The 16,503-nt window shown below is 40.0% G+C and overlaps 1 protein-coding gene across 3 annotated transcripts in view; it reads left to right on the top strand.

Annotated features, from left to right (window-relative positions):
- Positions 1-16,503, top strand: part of SERINC5 (serine incorporator 5) — an 86,400-nt gene that overhangs the window by 4,676 nt on the left and 65,221 nt on the right. Inside the window, exon 1 of one of the 3 annotated variants that reach the window (XM_059916660.1) lies at positions 9,842-9,890. The exons of the other annotated variants lie outside the window; for them this stretch is intronic. The gene's annotated coding sequence lies outside the window, so the exon portion shown is untranslated. Of the gene's footprint in view, positions 1-9,841; positions 9,891-16,503 lie in introns of those variants that run through there. 3 annotated transcript variants of the gene reach the window in all.

The following is a 16,503-nucleotide window of genomic DNA, read 5'->3' as shown; positions in this document are numbered from 1 at the left end:
CAAGCCCACGGTCCCACTCTCAGGCAGAAGACTCCTTGTCCTTGTAGCCGGTTCATATAAGGGTGGGAATGCCCATGCCAGGGTGTTTCCAGCCAGATTGTATTACTTGATCCCTGAGATTTTCCCCAACGAAAGCAAATTTCTAATGCCTGTTATGTTAATTGATTGACAAAGCCACAGAATGCCACCAGGGACTGTCCACTGTCAAAGATAAATAAAGCTGGACGTTAGTTAAAGCAATGAAAACAGATTTTATTCAGTAACCACTCACTGACAGAAAGACCTGAGCTCCATCCTGATTAGCACAGATCACTGGGAGTTTTCAAGGGACGATGAGGGAATAGGGAGGAGTGAGTGGAGGCCCAAGTAGAGTTAGGGAAGTGAGACGTTACAAAGGTTTGTTTGGAGTATGGGTGATGAGGCCAGCTGGGTCTGATAGCTGGCAGGTTAGATTCTGTCCTTCCGCTGAGACTAGGAGATAGACCCTATCCTTCCTGATGATTACATTTCAAAGGAATGGCATTTAAGTCCTTGAGAAAGACACTCCAGACTTGTAGGAAATGTGTCCTATCTGTCCCTCTTCTCAGGGACAGAGGAAGGATTCACAATTATTAGCCCTATTTAGTAAATGCTCTTAAGAAAGGGAGGATAGGGACTTCCCTAGTGGCGCAGTGGTTAAGAATCTGCCTGCCAATGCAGGGGACACGGGTTCGAGCCCTGGTCCGGGAAAATCCCACATGCCGCCGAGCAACTAAGCCCGTGCACCACAACTACTGAGCCTGTTCTCTAGAGCCCGCGAACCACAACTACTGAAACTTGCGCACCTAGAGCCCCTGCTCCGCAACAAGAGAAGCCACTGCAATGAGAAGCCCGCGCACTGCAACGAAGAGTATCCCCCACTCACTGCAACTAGAGAAAGCCCGTGCGCAGCGATGAAGACCCAACACAGCCAAACATAAATAAACAAATTAAAAAAAAAAAAGAAAAAAGAAAGGGAGGTTAGGGCCTATCTTAGGTGCTGGCTAGAACAAACAGTAAATTTCTTTTTACAGCCCTGAACTTTTCCAGACAAGAACTCAAAAAGGCAAAAGGCAGCTAGGTCATCCCAGGGATGCAGCCTCAGGCTACTAGAAGCCTGTTAAAGTTTGGTCAAGTCCTTCCTGCAAGGGTTTGAGCAGAGTTGCTGTGTATCGAGAGTTCTTGCGGTTTTCACCATGTCTCATCGTTAACGCTGGTTAACAAAGCCTGGGGTCATTGGAGTTAGAAGTAACTGAAGCCCACGCAGGAGGCTTTTAGAGGCCGGCTTTTGTTAAGTGTTAGCTGGAATGGGTCTTCCTCATCAGGGCATCTGATCACCTCTAGACTGTAGCTTAAAACACACACAGACACACACACACACACACACACACACAAAATCCATGAAGACTTCTTTAAAAAGTAAATTACATACCACATAAAAGTACTGACTTCCCTGAGATGTCCTTCCTTCTCTATAAAACCCAAATCTCTGCTTTTAAGGCCAAGCTCAAGAAGCATTTTCCTCAGAAATGACCTTCCCCTTGCTTTAAGAATTCTCAGAACTTGCACACAAAACCTGTCCACACCACCTAGTATGTGGTCATCTGATGCACTGGACTTGTTTCCTGGCTACTGTGTGGGTGCATTTCCTCTCTCCTAGACAGAGCATGTACTGTGACCTAGCTGAACCCCCTGTTGTGTGCTTTTGGTTACAAAACTTTTTCCCTACAGCTCTTTGTTTATAGTGATTGGAAATGTTAGGTGCTCATTATATCACGTGTTGCTTCCACCCTTGGAAGGGATCTAGGCACAAAAGTTCATTCTTTGCATGACTGATGCTTTTTTGAACAGTTTGGGGCATTTGTGAAATACATATCACCCAGAGAGAACTATATTTTAATAATTTATAACAGTCACTCACATTTAATATATATGATTTTACTTTGTGGAGTTGGGATTATGTTGTAGGTGCTATGTTTGATTCAACTCTGCTGAATTACAGGAGTTTTTCAAGTGCACCAGCCACTCATTTGCAGCCATGTTTTCTGGGCTTATACCCAGAAAGTAGTGCAGTCCTCTACCTTCAAACATGGCAATTTTTCCAGAGGTATTAAGTAAACATAAATATGTGAAAGTCAGTTAATAGGCTTATGTGTTAATACGAGTGTGTGTGTGTGTGTGTGTGTGTGTGTGTGTGTGTGTTTCAATTCCCAAAAGACTAAAAATAATGAAGAAAATCCCAGCTACACCTCCTTTAGATGCCATCGACAATAACCATTTTCAACATCATTTTTAACTTTGGTCTTTTTCTTTACAGTCACTTATGCGGATACCATCTGTCTAGATGGTGTTTGAGTCTCTGTTTTCTTGCTCTATAAAGGTGCCCTTCTCTGTGAGTCCTGTGCTTATCACTAGTATTGGCAGTTTTATTTTTCTATTCGTTTTATAAAATGCGGGCAAGTTGCAGTAAAATGGCCACATCATTGCTCTACCATACTGACAAAGGTGGTGGTGATTCGGCTGATGTTGAACTGTTGCTGATACAGAAAGAGTGGTTTGGAGATGCCTCTGTGTAGTTAGCCAAGTTCACGTTGTTGTAAAGATAAGTTTGTCACTGACCTTGAACAATGAAGAGAGTGAAGGTTGCCGTTGTAGGTGGAGAGTCAGCATGAAGGTTGCTCATTCAGATTTGTTTTCTTGGGTGGCTTTAGAGCTGACCTGGGCAGGCTGGCAAATAGCTTTGGGCTGCGGCAGGTCTTGCGTGGGATTGCTTTGCTGGGAGGGCCCATCTGTAGGGAGTAGAGGGCAGCCTCTGACTCATCTCTCTGCTAATGAGATAAAAGGTAACACCCCCTTGCCCACTGCTTGCTTCCCACCCCCGTTTTCCCTATGAATATCGCCTGTCAATTTCCCAGAGATACTGAATATCTGGGAGTGAGTTAACTGTGAGACTCAGAAGCTTACTTTTCAGTTTCCCAGGTGTTTTAATGTAAATCGCCTTTAGAAAGGACAGAGCAATAACGATGGCATTGTCTACTTGTATTCAGAGCAGGACGAGCAGTATGTGGCCTGTTCACCTATGATAATTTAACATTAAAAAGGAAGTCCTTGTGTAACATGATATGTCTGCAGAACTAGCCATTGGACACAATTCCATTTTACCCTTTGACTAAAGTGCTTTCTGTATCTTTAATTATAATAGTAATTATAGATAAAGCTCTTGTGTTCTTTCAGTGTCCTGAGTCAAGCAGCATTGCTAGTGAATTGTCATTACATGCTGCTGTTGTTAGTTGAATTTGCGATTGCGATTGGATGCTCAGAGCAAGCATCCAATGGATCAAGTTACTCATCTAGACCACCTTGATTGTCCCTAACGATCAGGTTTTTCAAGTAGTCCGAAGTGAACCTTTGCAACCCTTGTTAAAATGAATTTTAAACATTTCCAGTGGGGACATCCTCGTATTTTCTAGCTTGTGTATTAATGATATTTTCGAAGATTTTAGAACATAATCTGGGAGTCAGTGTAGTGTGTGTGTAGGAAATTCAAACAATGGATTTGTTTGATTACATTAAAACATCTGTTTGAATTTTGAAGGAAATAGGACTTTACTTTTGGCTTTTCTTCTGTATGTAGTTTGCCTTGTGAGATTAAAGTTGAGCTGATGTTTAAGGAAAGCAGCTGTTAATGGAAAAACTTAGGGTGGGTTCTTATCACAGAATAAATTTTGAAACAATTTCGGTTTGAAGTAAGGTTACAAAATATAGTGATAAGACAGCATTTTCCCCCTCGTGAAAACTGTCTAGTCTAAACAAAAGTAGGAAAAACACATACACACAACCGCTTAAATCTTATTTATGCAGCGATATCTAGGAGAGATGGAAAATCAGGCTAATGTTTGTTTAAATATCGTTTTTTATAAACTAGCCAATTGCTCTTTGAAACAAAGCTCATGAGGTATTTACGGGATTTATTTTCCAGTGTTTTGTTTCTTGCATTGTATCTCAGTAATTTACGCAGGGCTGAGTCGCCTAATGCTCTGATCCTTAGCCCAGGTTGGGCTATTTGTGTGGTGATTGATGAGGCAGATCATGGAATCAGAGAAAGTTTTGGAAGAGGCTTTAAAAGGCATACCTTTTAATTCCCCATCTGAAGCTTAGACGTCTTGTAAAAATGCCCCTCCTAAGTGTACCTCTGGTGTGTTTGAGCCTCTCCAGTGTTGGGGAACTCACTACCCTTCCCAGTTTTTAAGTTTTCTGAGCCTTGGTTTCTTTGTTCATCAAACGGGGGAAATTTGTGTCTTGCCTCCCTTATATGATTGTTGAAAGGGATGAAAACAAGACAATATTAAGACTCTTTGTTATCTGTAAGTTGGTGATGCAGGTGTGTCAGGGTTCAATGCAGAAAACTGAGACCACTCAGTTTTAAGCAGAACGATTTAATGTAGGGAATTAACTGTTGAAGAAATTAAAGAGCTAGAGGAGCAAGAGTCAGGGGGCCGCCTTTGAACTCTTGGATTTAAGGGCACACCACTCCAGCAGTAATCCAGATGTCTGAAAGCCCAGGCTGCTGCCCCCCCCGCCTCTTGATACCCACACAAGTGGCGGCTTAACATGGGAACCCCAAGTCTGACCATTGTCCTAGGACCTTGCTGGGAAGCAGACACTGCAGCAGGAGGATGGTCCCCCACCTTGTTTTCACCTTCCAAATATTGTGAGGGTTGCTAATTGTCAGGTCCCCAACAGCAAAGGAGTCTAGAAATGTGGTTACATTTTCCAGATTCTTCAGTACTGGAAGACCCATAGAAGAGGGTGGGAATGTAGGCTGAATGAGAGAACTATCCCTGTGGAGCACAAGCTAGGAGGAACTAGTGTAATAACCCTAGTGAGTGCTGTACTTCCTGCCCATCGTGGCTTGACCAAATGACAGCCTCACAAGTAAGGCCAGAGTGTTGAGGGGGTTGACTTAAAGGGAGGAAGATGGAAATACATTATCATGTAAACTGGTTTTCCTCTCCTAGTCTCTTCGCTGCCTGCTCTTTTTTCCATACTACCAGCAGGTTGATCCTTCTACCAAAGTATAGTCCTAACCACGTCATCCCCTGCCTGATTTTTCAACACCATTGGGGTTAACGTAATGGATTTTCTAAATGCAAGTCTTTTGTAGGAATCTGTTAGTGGTCTGTATCGAGATAACTTATATTCTAAAAAACAATGTGCTTAATACGTCTCTTCAATCATTCCTGATATTAGTAATTTGTGTTCTTTATTCTTTTTTTGATGACTCTAGGAGTTTATCAATCTGATTAATCTTGTGAAAGAAACAATTTTTTTTGTTGTTATTCTCTATTTCATTGATTTCTGCTCTTTTTTCCCTTTTTTAACTTACTTTGATCTTAATCTATTATTATTTATTTTAAATTATTTTATGGGTTTTTTTATAGGTAGAAACATAAACCCTTATTTTAAATCTTTTCTTTCCTCTCAAGGGCATATTTAAAATCATTTTACATCCCACACATTTTGATATGCTTTGTTTTCATTATCATTCAATTCAAAATATTTTCTAATTTCCCTTGTGATTTCTTCTTTGACCTGTTGGTTATTTAGAAGTGTGTTGTTATTTTCCAAGTATTTGAGGATTTTCCAGGCATATTTTTGCTATTGATTTCTAGTTTACGCTTGTGATAAGAGAACATATTCTGTATATATTTCTTTTTGATGGCTCAGAATATGATACATTTTGATGAATGTTCCATGTGCTCTTGAAAAGAACATGTTTTCTACAGTTATTGGGTAGTTACTGCCCATCGTGGCTTGACCAAATGACAGCCTTACAAATAAGGCCAGAGTGTTGAGGGGGTTGACTTAAAGGCAGGAAGATGGAAATGCGTATCGTGTAAACTGGTTTTCCTCTCCTAGTCTCTTCACTGCCTGCTCATTTTTCCATACTACCAGCAGGTTGGGTATAGCTAGTTGGTTGCTAGTGTTGTGCAAATCTTCTCTATCTTTACTGATAGAGGGGTCTAATTCTGTCAATTACTGGGAGAAGGGTGTTAAATTTTTCAAATATGATTGTGTTTTTGTCTCTTTCTACCAGTAGTTATGTCAGTTTTTGTTTAATATATTTTGAAGCTGTATTATGTATACACACATTTGGAATTGTTATGTCTCCTTAATGAATTGATCCTTTTATAAAATGATCCTTTTTATCTCTGGTAATGGTGTTTGTCTTCAAGTCTTTGTCTGATGGCCATACTACCCTTTTAACTTTCAGTTCATCTGTGTCTTAGATTTAAAAATGCTCTTATAAACAACATGTAGTTGGGACTTTTTGATCCCTTCTGACAGTCTCTGCCTTTTAATTGGATGTTTAGATCATTTACATTTAATGTAATTATTCATGCTTGAACTTCAGGCTATATATTGTTGGTCATTTCCATTTCTTCGTCTGTTCTTTGTTCTTTCTTACCTTTTTTTGGGAGGAGGGGTAGGATGGGCATTAATTAAATGTTTTTCAGTATTCTATCTTCTTTATTGCCTTTTTATTCCTTAAAATTTTGTGAAGATTATAGTATGTATTATAGCATCTTGAAGAAAGGATAAGAGTGGGTCAGTTTACTAGACTTTTTAGCAAATGACAAGTAACAAACAGTACTTTCTGCTTTATAAAAATAATATATAGTTATCATAGAAAATTTGGGAAATACAGAAAAGTATAAAGAAGAAAATGAATATCATTTATAATCCTAGAGAGAACAAACCCTTCTTAGTATTTTGTTTTATTTCGTTCTAGTATTAAAATAAGTTAGACTGGGAATTCTCTGGCAGTCCAGTGGTTAGGACTCCGCACTCTCACTGCTGACGGCCTGGGTTCAGTCCTTGGTCAGGGAACTAAAAATCCCCCAAGCCATGCAGAATGAATGAATGAATGAATAAATAAATAAATGAATGAATATCAGATCATGCTTTATGTACTGTTTTATATCCTAAATTACTTTCACACAACATTATGGACATTTCCACATATCGTAAGAATGAGAACATTTTAATGGCAGTATCACATTTAATTGATCATGTGGACATTTATTTCACTATTTACCCTTTATTAAATGTTTAGTATATTAAAAAAAAAACAAAAAACTTAAGTAACTCTTATGTAATCTTTTTTTAGTCCCATGCCTCTTTAGGTTAGAGCTCTGGAAATAGTCCTTCTGTAACACAACATGAATATGCATTCCTAAAAAATCACACTATGCAAGATGGAACAGCAAAAACCACAGGCCTTGTGGGGAAAATGGGGTTGGAGCACAGCATTGAAAGTTTTCTCAGTGACACACACACACACACACACACACATAAAAAGGGAATCTGGTAAAAATGATATTACAGTTTTACAAATGTTAAATGGTTAAGAGATATGTAATACTATGAAAATTTGGCACTTGACCTTGAAAAAGACCTGAAATTTGCTTGTGGAAGCAGGTGTTGGAAAAGTTGCAGCTTGTGAGTTGTTGTGAAGTGGTGGATGGAGGGTTATCTGAAACTGGATGGAAAGTTGTAACACCAGATGTGCTTTCGAGTGACTCATAATGCAGGTGGAGCGGAGGAGTGTGTGTTTCATGTGTTCTGTGTAGCTCAGTTCAGCTGGGCACAGTGTTCTGCCTTCAGTATATGTGTCTCACAGACAAAACTGCACGTCCTGTTTTGCTCATATTGTTCCCTAACATGGTGGGGGAGGAAAAAGTTTTCCTTGACCCTTTTAGGGTCTCTGGCTGGATCTGAAAATTAAACTGACAAAGATTAACAGGAGAAAAACATACACATTTATTTAACACAAGTTTTATGTGACCTGGGAGCCCTCATAAGGAAATGAAGACCCAAGAAATAGTGAAACCTACTTTTATATTAGATTGAACAAAGAGAGGCAGTTGTGGAAAAATGACTAAATTATGTGGGGAGGTGAAAGGAAGATAAAAATTATTTTAATAAGGTCTCTTTGTATAGAATTCTCTCCATCTCAACTTCTTGTCCTTGATAAGAATGTCTTCCTTCTGGTACAGGGAGGACACCTCTCATGTGGGAATGTCATCTCCTGCTTTCAGGAAGAAACATGAAGGTCAGAGTGCCCTTCTTGCACCTGCTGTTTCTCAGGTGCCTTAACTCAAAATAATCAATATGCCAAAGTGTCATATCCTGGGGTGAGATGCTCTAAACTCCTTCCATATCAGTCCTGTTGGAACAAATTTGTATTTTCAGAGCAAGTATAGCAGAACCAACTATAAAATGCATAGGTCAGAAGCCCTGGACGTGGCAAACCTCCTTCAGAAAGGCCGACCAATTCGTATGCCTGTTAGCTGCGTGAGGGAGGAGCTGGGCCCGCTGCTTCTCTTTGGACAAACTCCAAGAAAGTTGGTACTGGAAGTGGCTGGAAGGGTCTTCTGATCCTCCTACCCAATTGTGCTCAGATTTCTTGTACTATAGTAAGTGAACAACTTCAGAGATAGGAACTCTTCCTATCTTTGGAAACAGCTCTACTTCATTTTAGGGAGCTCTGGTTGAATTCCTCTTCCTGCCAGCCTCCCCAGGCTGAAATGACTTGCTGGCCCAGAACTTGGAGAGGGTTGCAGTGGTTTTGTAGAGTAGAAGAGGCAGCATTGAAGGTGGGAATGGGCTCTGGCTCCTGGGGAATAGAGGACCACAGTTGTGTTGATGCAGCTCTCCTGGTTATGAAAATCCTCACTGTCTACCCAAACCTTAAACTGAAAATTGGGACATGCTGACAGAGGGGAATTGTACCTCTGGGTATGAGAAGGTTCAGTCGGAAGCCAAATTATTGGAACTTCTAGCACTCCCAAATAGTTTTTAAGGATAATGGTCAGGCAGTTTGAAATTAGAACCATCATGGGAAGTTTTTGGTTGGCAGCAAGCCAGAGAAAGTCTCACTGCTGACCATGAGATTTCTGATGTGAGTGATGCCTGTCACTCCTTTGGTGGGTTACCATTCTCAGGTACCTTATGGACGGTGAGAATCTGGTTAGTTACACAGTCATCTTCTGAAGCTAGATGAATCCTTAAGGGAGTGGCATGTCCACCCTCTCATGTTATTGAAGAAGAGACAGGCCCGCAGGGCTCAGGCCCTCTTCTGGGTTCACACAGCTAATCAGCGTGCCACAGGGACTGCCACCCTGGCCTGCTACCCTGGCCTGTGGTGTGCCCCCGTGGCCTGTACACAGTGGACATTTGGTAAATGACAAGAGAGAGAATGGGTGAGTGTTGGGGTTTTTATGAAGACATCTGCAGTTCAACAGAGTGCTCATGGTTGCAGATTTTAAACATAATCTTATGGTTGAAATCTCACACTGGTTTTTTTCCACTGTATTTTGCTGCAGTAAAATCAGTTTAAACCTTTTGTCCTCGCTCTTCTATTAAACTCCCAAGCAGTTGTTTGAATTTTTTTTTTCCAGGAAGTTCCGCTTCATCTGTGGATCATGAGCTTTAACAGAAAGCAGTTTTTAAGAATGTGCTTTTTTATTTCTTACCAAGCCATGTAGTTTGTGAAAGTTGCAGGTTGCTGAGTAAGGGGTATTAGGCCATTTAGATTGAGCTGGTTAACCAATGAGGCGCTCTATGCAAATTGTTATACCCAGCAGTGGCTTCTGGCTGCATGCTTTGAAAAGCATGAAGCAGTAAATTATTTCCTTATGATGGGGGGAGGAGAGGGTTGAGGGTTGTCATGGGATTGTATTTTCTTGGAAGCTAGAGGTCCAGCAGAGCTGAGTCTCTGACTTCATTTTCCTGCTGTGACATGGCAGAAAGAAAGCAGGGCACAGAGCGCTGGAAGAGGCTGATGCTTATCCCATTTCCCCTTCATTGTGAGTCTGACCTGACCGTATTCCCAGATTTTAGAGAGATGCCCCTCTTCTCCTCCACTCAGCACTGTCCTTCCATTCCCCCTTCCCGATCTTTCTAAGACTTTGAGAGTAATAAAAATGCTTGAGGTACTAAGAGAAAGTAGGGAGGGAGCTCCTGATCAAAAAAAGTATCTATTCTATAAGGCTTTTATTAGAAGAGTTAAAGAAAAAGCTATAACTAATTAAGTGAGTTGTGGCATTTGGGAGGAATGATCTTTAACTCGTGGGTCCCCGGGGCAGTGCTGTTGGAATTTTGGGTGAAGCAGTTCTTTCTCTTGAGGGAGTCCTGAGCTGGTATTTAGTATGCTTGATAACATTAAGATTTAGTGCCTAAGCTAAGCCAGTTAGATATCAGTAGCACTTACCAATCTTTGTGAAAACTGTCTCCACCTTTATAAGCAACAACCCACAAGGCCACAGAGGGAGGATGGTGCTGCCCAGACAAGAACCACTTGGTGGTTTGGCCTTGATAATTTTTCCATGGAATTTAGAACTGCAAAATGGACTGAATCCTACTTCCAGTAGTACATACGGAGATAAAAAAGGACACAGATAAGCAAGGTAGATGATTCTACCACAGCACCACCTTGACTTATATAACATGCATTCAAAACTTGACATACAGACAGCAGGTTGTATTTTGGATGTAGTTTACTTTAAATGTTGCTCAGAAGTGTCATATTAAGATTGAGTGCTTAAGCTAAGCTAGTTAGATAAAGTTACGTGTTTGATAGGAGAAGGAAAAGCATGCTTTATGGTGAGAGAGTTCATTTAGATATTTTTCCAGTATGCATTTTGTAAGCTTTTTTGTGGATAGTCCAGAGGCAGTACAGTTGAATAATTAAGAGCCAATTCTGGTGACAAGAAGCCTGAGTCCAGAGAGACAGGAAACTGAGATTATCAGTTTGGTTGCGCCGTTGATAAGGATGTGTGGTATAATTTATTATTATCTGCATTACCCACGAGTTACATATGTAAATGTAGACTTTTCTTGACTAAAGTGTACTGAAGTGAATAGAACTAGAAAAAAAAAAAGTGTGCCACCCATAAAAGTGGTTGCCAAGATTATAGTTAAGCTGTCAAATCAGTCTTTGTCAGGGTGCTGCAGCTGGCCGTGGGTTACTAGGAAGTATTGAAAGGGCTGTTTTTGGTACAAGAAAATTGTTAGAGGAATGGGAGCTCCAGTACTAAGAATCAGCCATTTCCAATGTGCAGTCTCTTAAGAAAACTCAATGTTGAAAGATCCATGAAATAATGTAAACTTTACAAAGCATTTTATAGCTGACCAATAATTTAAGAATCACATGGAACAATTTCAGCTCCAAAGTGCTGGGAATTTGCCCTTGGGGAGACTTTATTCCTGTTTAAATTAACAGGTGTTCAAAAAAACCTCAGAGTTTTATTTTTATCCTTAAAGTGAGTTGGAGCAATGCCCAAGCGTTTACTTCTCTGTTGAGCAGAAATGTCCAGCCTTTTAAAATTATTATTTTAGGTTTCCTCTTTTTTCTTTTTTTGGATACTTCCTTATTTGTCTTATAAAAATGACTATATTAGGTTTTTTTTAATTAAAGAAATTCTTTATAAAATTTTAAAAGTTAGTTTTGAGATATAGTTCACATACCATATAGCTCATCCATTATTTATTTTTAAAAATATTTATTTATTTATTTATTTGGCTGTGCTGGGTCTTAGTTGCGGTGTGCAGGATCTTTTAGTTGTGGGGTGCGGACTCTTAGTTGCGGCATGTGGGATCTAGTTCCCTGACAAGGGATCAAACCCGGCCCCCCTTCATTGGGAGCGCAGAGTCTTAACCACTGGACCACCAGGGAAGTCCCTAGCTCATCCATTTAAAGTGTAAAAATTAAGTGGTTTTTTAGTATATTCACGAAGTTGTACAACCATCACTACAATCTAATATTAGGACATTTTTATCACCTCTGTGACCATTAGCAGTTGTTCCCAGTTTCTTCCCAAACTTCCTCAGATCCCTGACAACTATTAATTTACTTTCTTACTCTATGGATTTGCCTATTCTGAACATTGCATGTGAATGGAATTGTACAATATGTGGCTTTTATGACTGACTTCTTTCACCTAGCGTGTTTTCAAGGTTCATCCATTTGTAGTATATGTCAGTACTTCATTCCTTTTTATGCAGAATACCACATTTATCTCATCCGTTTTTCAGTTGATGGTTGTTTAGGTTGTTTCCACTTTATGGCTGTTTTAAATAAATCATTTTCCAAAGAGGCTGCTGCATCTTATATTCCTACCAGCAGTGTAAGTGGGTTCTAATTTATCAATATCCTCACCAATGCTTATTATTGTCTGTTTTTTCTTTTTTTTAAATTATATCCACCCTAGTTTGTGAAGTGGTATCTCATTTTGGTTTTGATTTACATTTTCCTAATAACTAATGATGTTGAGCATCTTTTCAGGTGCTTATTGTCCATTCATATCTTCTTTGGAGAAATGTCTGTTCAGATCCTTTGCTCATTTATAAGTTGGGTTGTTTTTTCAAAATTGAATATTAAGAGTTTTTTTTTTTTAAACTTTGGGTTTATTTATTTATTTATTTATTTATTTTTGGCTGTGTTGGGTCTTCGTTTCTGTGCGAGGGCTTTCTCTAGTTGCGGCAAGCGGGGGCCACTCCTCATCGCGGTGCACGGGCCTCTCATTATCGCGGCCTCTCTTGTTGCGGAGCACAGGCTCCAGACGCGCAGGCTCAGTAATTGTGGCTCACGGGCCTAGTTGCTCCGCGGCATGTGGGATCTTCCCAGACCAGGGCTCGAACCCGTGTCCCCTGCATTGGCAGGCAGATTCTCAACCACTGCGCCACCAGGGAAGACCAAGAGTTCTTTTTATATTCTAGATACCAGCTCTGTAAGATACGTGATTTGCAAATGTTTTCTCATTCTGTGAGTTATCTTTTCACTTTCTCGATGGCATCATTTGCAACATAAAATTTTTTAAATTTTGATGTAGTCCAATGTATCTATTTTTTCTTTCCTGGCTTGTGCTATATCTTGTGTCTAAAAAATGCTTTGTCCAACCCAAGGTCATGAAGATTTAGTCCTGTGTTTTCTTCTAAGAGTTTCATAGTTTTAGCTCATACATTTAGGTCTTTGGTCCATTTTTTGAGTTAATTTTTGTGTATGGTATAAGGAATGGGTCCAGCTTTATTCTTTTGCATTTGGGTATCTATCAATAGTTCTAGCACTGTTTATTGAAAATACTGTTTTTTTTCTCCAGTGCATTAACTCGGCCCACTTGTCAGAAATTAATTGACCATAAATGTTAGTGTTTATTTCTGGGCTCTCAATTCTGTTAATTTTTAGAAATTGATCCTACGTTGGAGGAATTATCCATCTGGGATTTAGACACAGTGGGACTGTTGGTCAGTGGGCTGGAGGTTGCAGTCTGGGGACTGGTGACTAGTCAGTCTTAGATGGTTGGCTCATTTCTTCGTGTGGTCATGAGATTAAATATTTTCAGATTTCTAACTGTAGGTTTCACAGGGCTGTGGTAGATGTTGAAGGCATGAGAGATGGTTTTGTTTATACAAATCACAAAGTATAAATACTGTGTCAGTGGAAACTGGAGTCGTCCCTATGTCACTGGTAAACTGTGCTTCTGAGTCATGGAGTTGTCAGGACTAAAGTATGCTTCCTTGCTGTACGCAGCACTAGCCAGCTCTTTATGTAATATTTTCATTTATTAAGCAGTAACTTCATTAGAAAATGAATTTTGATTGGATTTTCCAAAACAGTTATTGTTTTTCGAAGGTGCTAATCCCTCTTTCCTTTTTTCTTTTCCACATTTAGTTCAGTGAGGCAGTTAAGAATGCTGACTTTAAATCACACCTGGGTTTGGGCGCTGTCCTCACCCTTAATGAGCTGTGACCTTGGGCAACTTATTTCCTTGAGCCCAAGTTTCTCATTGCTGCAGTGGGGATAATAACAGAAGTAAGTATCTCACAGGTTGGGAGAAACTGTCCACACGTAAGAGTCCATCCTAGCATTTGGGAGTGAGTGCTGCAGAAATGGGAGCAGTTGCCTTTGTTGTTGTTGTTTGTTTATGTAGTTACAAAACACCCCCCTCCCACCCCCCAACAAAATCCTTTTGGAAAAAGTCGGCAAACAGAAATGCAAAGGGGAATAACTTTTTGGTTAGATGTGAGGTTTGGGTGACGGGGCTGAGGATGCTGAAGCTGCACATTGCTGGAGCAGGTGGAGCTGCCAAGAGGAAGGGAGCCCGTAGGTTCCTTGTCCCCTTGTTCCTCGTGCAGTGGGAAGAGAGCTGGCAGCCAGGTAAGTCTCTCTAAGCGTCAGCTCCAGGTTTGAGTTTGAGGAAATGAGATGCTAGCTACTTTGGAGCTACTGGGTTCAGACCCCAGCCCTGTAAGCCTCTCAGTTTCTTTTTTAAGGGCGCTAAGAATAATATTGGTAACTAACATTGTTGTTCTAAGTGCTTTACTACATTTTCTGTCCTAACAATCCTATGATGTTGGAACTACTGTTATCTCTATTTTGTAGATGAGGTGATTGAGGTGCACAGCTGGTAAGTAACCTTGTATTGATGGAATGAGCATTTAATACAAGCTAATGTTGAACACTTACTATGTGCCAGGCACGTGGGCTGAGCACTTTACGTGGCTGATCTCATGTCCTCCTTGAAGATGTCATCATTATCGCTTTAATATGGGGGAACAAGTCTGTTTGCATTGCTCCACTGGCCAAGGGATTCCTACCTATATTAGGGAGCAAGTTTCTGTTGTTTGTTTACTTTTACTCTTGCCTAGTGTTGTCTTAAACTGTGAATGTTTAGTGTAGGTGAGTTCAAATTCTTGTTTGTTTATATTGATCACTTTTCAGTTATTTGATAACTTCAAAGGTTGGTTGAAAAACTATTTTGTTTTATGCAGTCTCTGAAGAGATGATCCCAAGAAGTTAAATTTAAAAAAGAAAAGTTTCTATGTGATATTTTGAGGGAAAGGGAGTCTTCTGAACTTACCATGAAATTTACTTTAAGCCTAAATGCAATTTTTGTTTTCCGTCTTTTGCTTATGTATCTTGTTGTTGTATAATTCGTTCGGAAGAGTTCAGAATGATCTTTTTATTTCTATTAGAAAGCGTGGGAGGTGTTCTAATGTTAGCAATGGGAAAAATGTGAATCATGGGACAGTTTAGAAATGGACATTTTGTGCAGTATCATAATGATTGAGAATGTAGGCAACCTGAATTTTTTTAACTTAATGTAATAGTTGAAAGAAGAAGGCGAATGATAAAAGGAGATTTGGATTGTAGTTCAGATTTTAGGCTTGTTGCAAAGTGCCAAACTCAGTTTCACTCTATTTTATGCTTAGTGTCTGTTTTTAAAGCTAGAGTCCAAAATAATTGCTAGAAACTTTTAAACATCATCCCTCTCTGTAGAATATAATTTTATCCTGAGTGTATGCCAGTAACTCTTGATGGCTGCTCCATCCTAGAGATGGCACCATAAAGGTTTGGGTTTGAGTGTTAGGACCTGGCTGACTGAGTTCACATCTCAGGACCTTAGGAAAGTTGCCTCACTTCTGTCCACATCAGTTTTCTCATTTGTGAAAAAAAATGGAATCGACATTCTTTTTTCCTTTTTCTCTCTTTTCTCCTTCTTTCCTCTACTTCTTCTTTTGTCTTTACATCACTCCTTCAAAGTCAGCATAACTTATAAATTTTTTCTCTGATTCTAAAAGTGGTACATTTTCATGCCAAAAAGTTAAGTAATACTTTCTCATTTGTGAAAAGATGACAAAAATACCAGTGAAAAACTGGTAAATCATTATCTGCCTCACAGGATTGTGAGAATGAATCTATGTAAGGAATTTGGGGCCCTACCTGGCACCTAGAGAATACACAGTACAATTTTCTATTGTTACTACTGCTACCACAACTTATAAGAAGAATAAACACTGCCAAATGTCTTTCAGAATGATACTTGATGCTGAAGGCCTTGGCTGTATTATACTATAGCGAGCCTTTGGAATGGTGCTGAGTGAGGGCCAGTGAGGACGATGCATATCTAATGGGCCCTTCTGACTGCCTCAGGTCTTGTGTGCATTTAGGTGCTTTTGGGTCTCTCTTGATTTTATGTTTCTGTATGGGGGCGGGTGGAGGAGGCTTCAAAACAGTGTACTCCAGGTCTTCTGGGGATGTGGTGATGTAACAACAGTTTTCAGAATCCTCATGGGCTTTGCAATCAGCGATTGAGGTTTCCTTATCTGTAAAATGGGGATTGTGATACTTAAATCATAGGGCTCTTCTGAAGATTAAATCAGGGAATTCCCCGGCGGTCCAGTGGTTAGGACTCCGTGCTTCCACTGCAGGGGGCACGGGTTCAATCCCTGGTGGGGGAACTAAGATCCTGCATGCCTTGCGGCCAAAAAAAAAAAAAGATTAAATCAAAGAAGGTCTTGAAAGCACCCTAGTGTAGTGCCTTGATACAGAGGAAGTGTTTAAGAAATGGTAGGTAACTATTATTTATAATGAGTACTGGGTAGAAGGATCTCCCTGGTTGCTTAAGACACTCCCAGGTT

This window comes from Balaenoptera ricei, chromosome 3 (genome assembly GCF_028023285.1).
Source record: "Balaenoptera ricei isolate mBalRic1 chromosome 3, mBalRic1.hap2, whole genome shotgun sequence".
In the NCBI taxonomy this organism is placed as follows: domain Eukaryota; kingdom Metazoa; phylum Chordata; class Mammalia; order Artiodactyla; family Balaenopteridae; genus Balaenoptera; species Balaenoptera ricei.
This window is presented reverse-complemented; position numbering and strand designations above follow the sequence as displayed.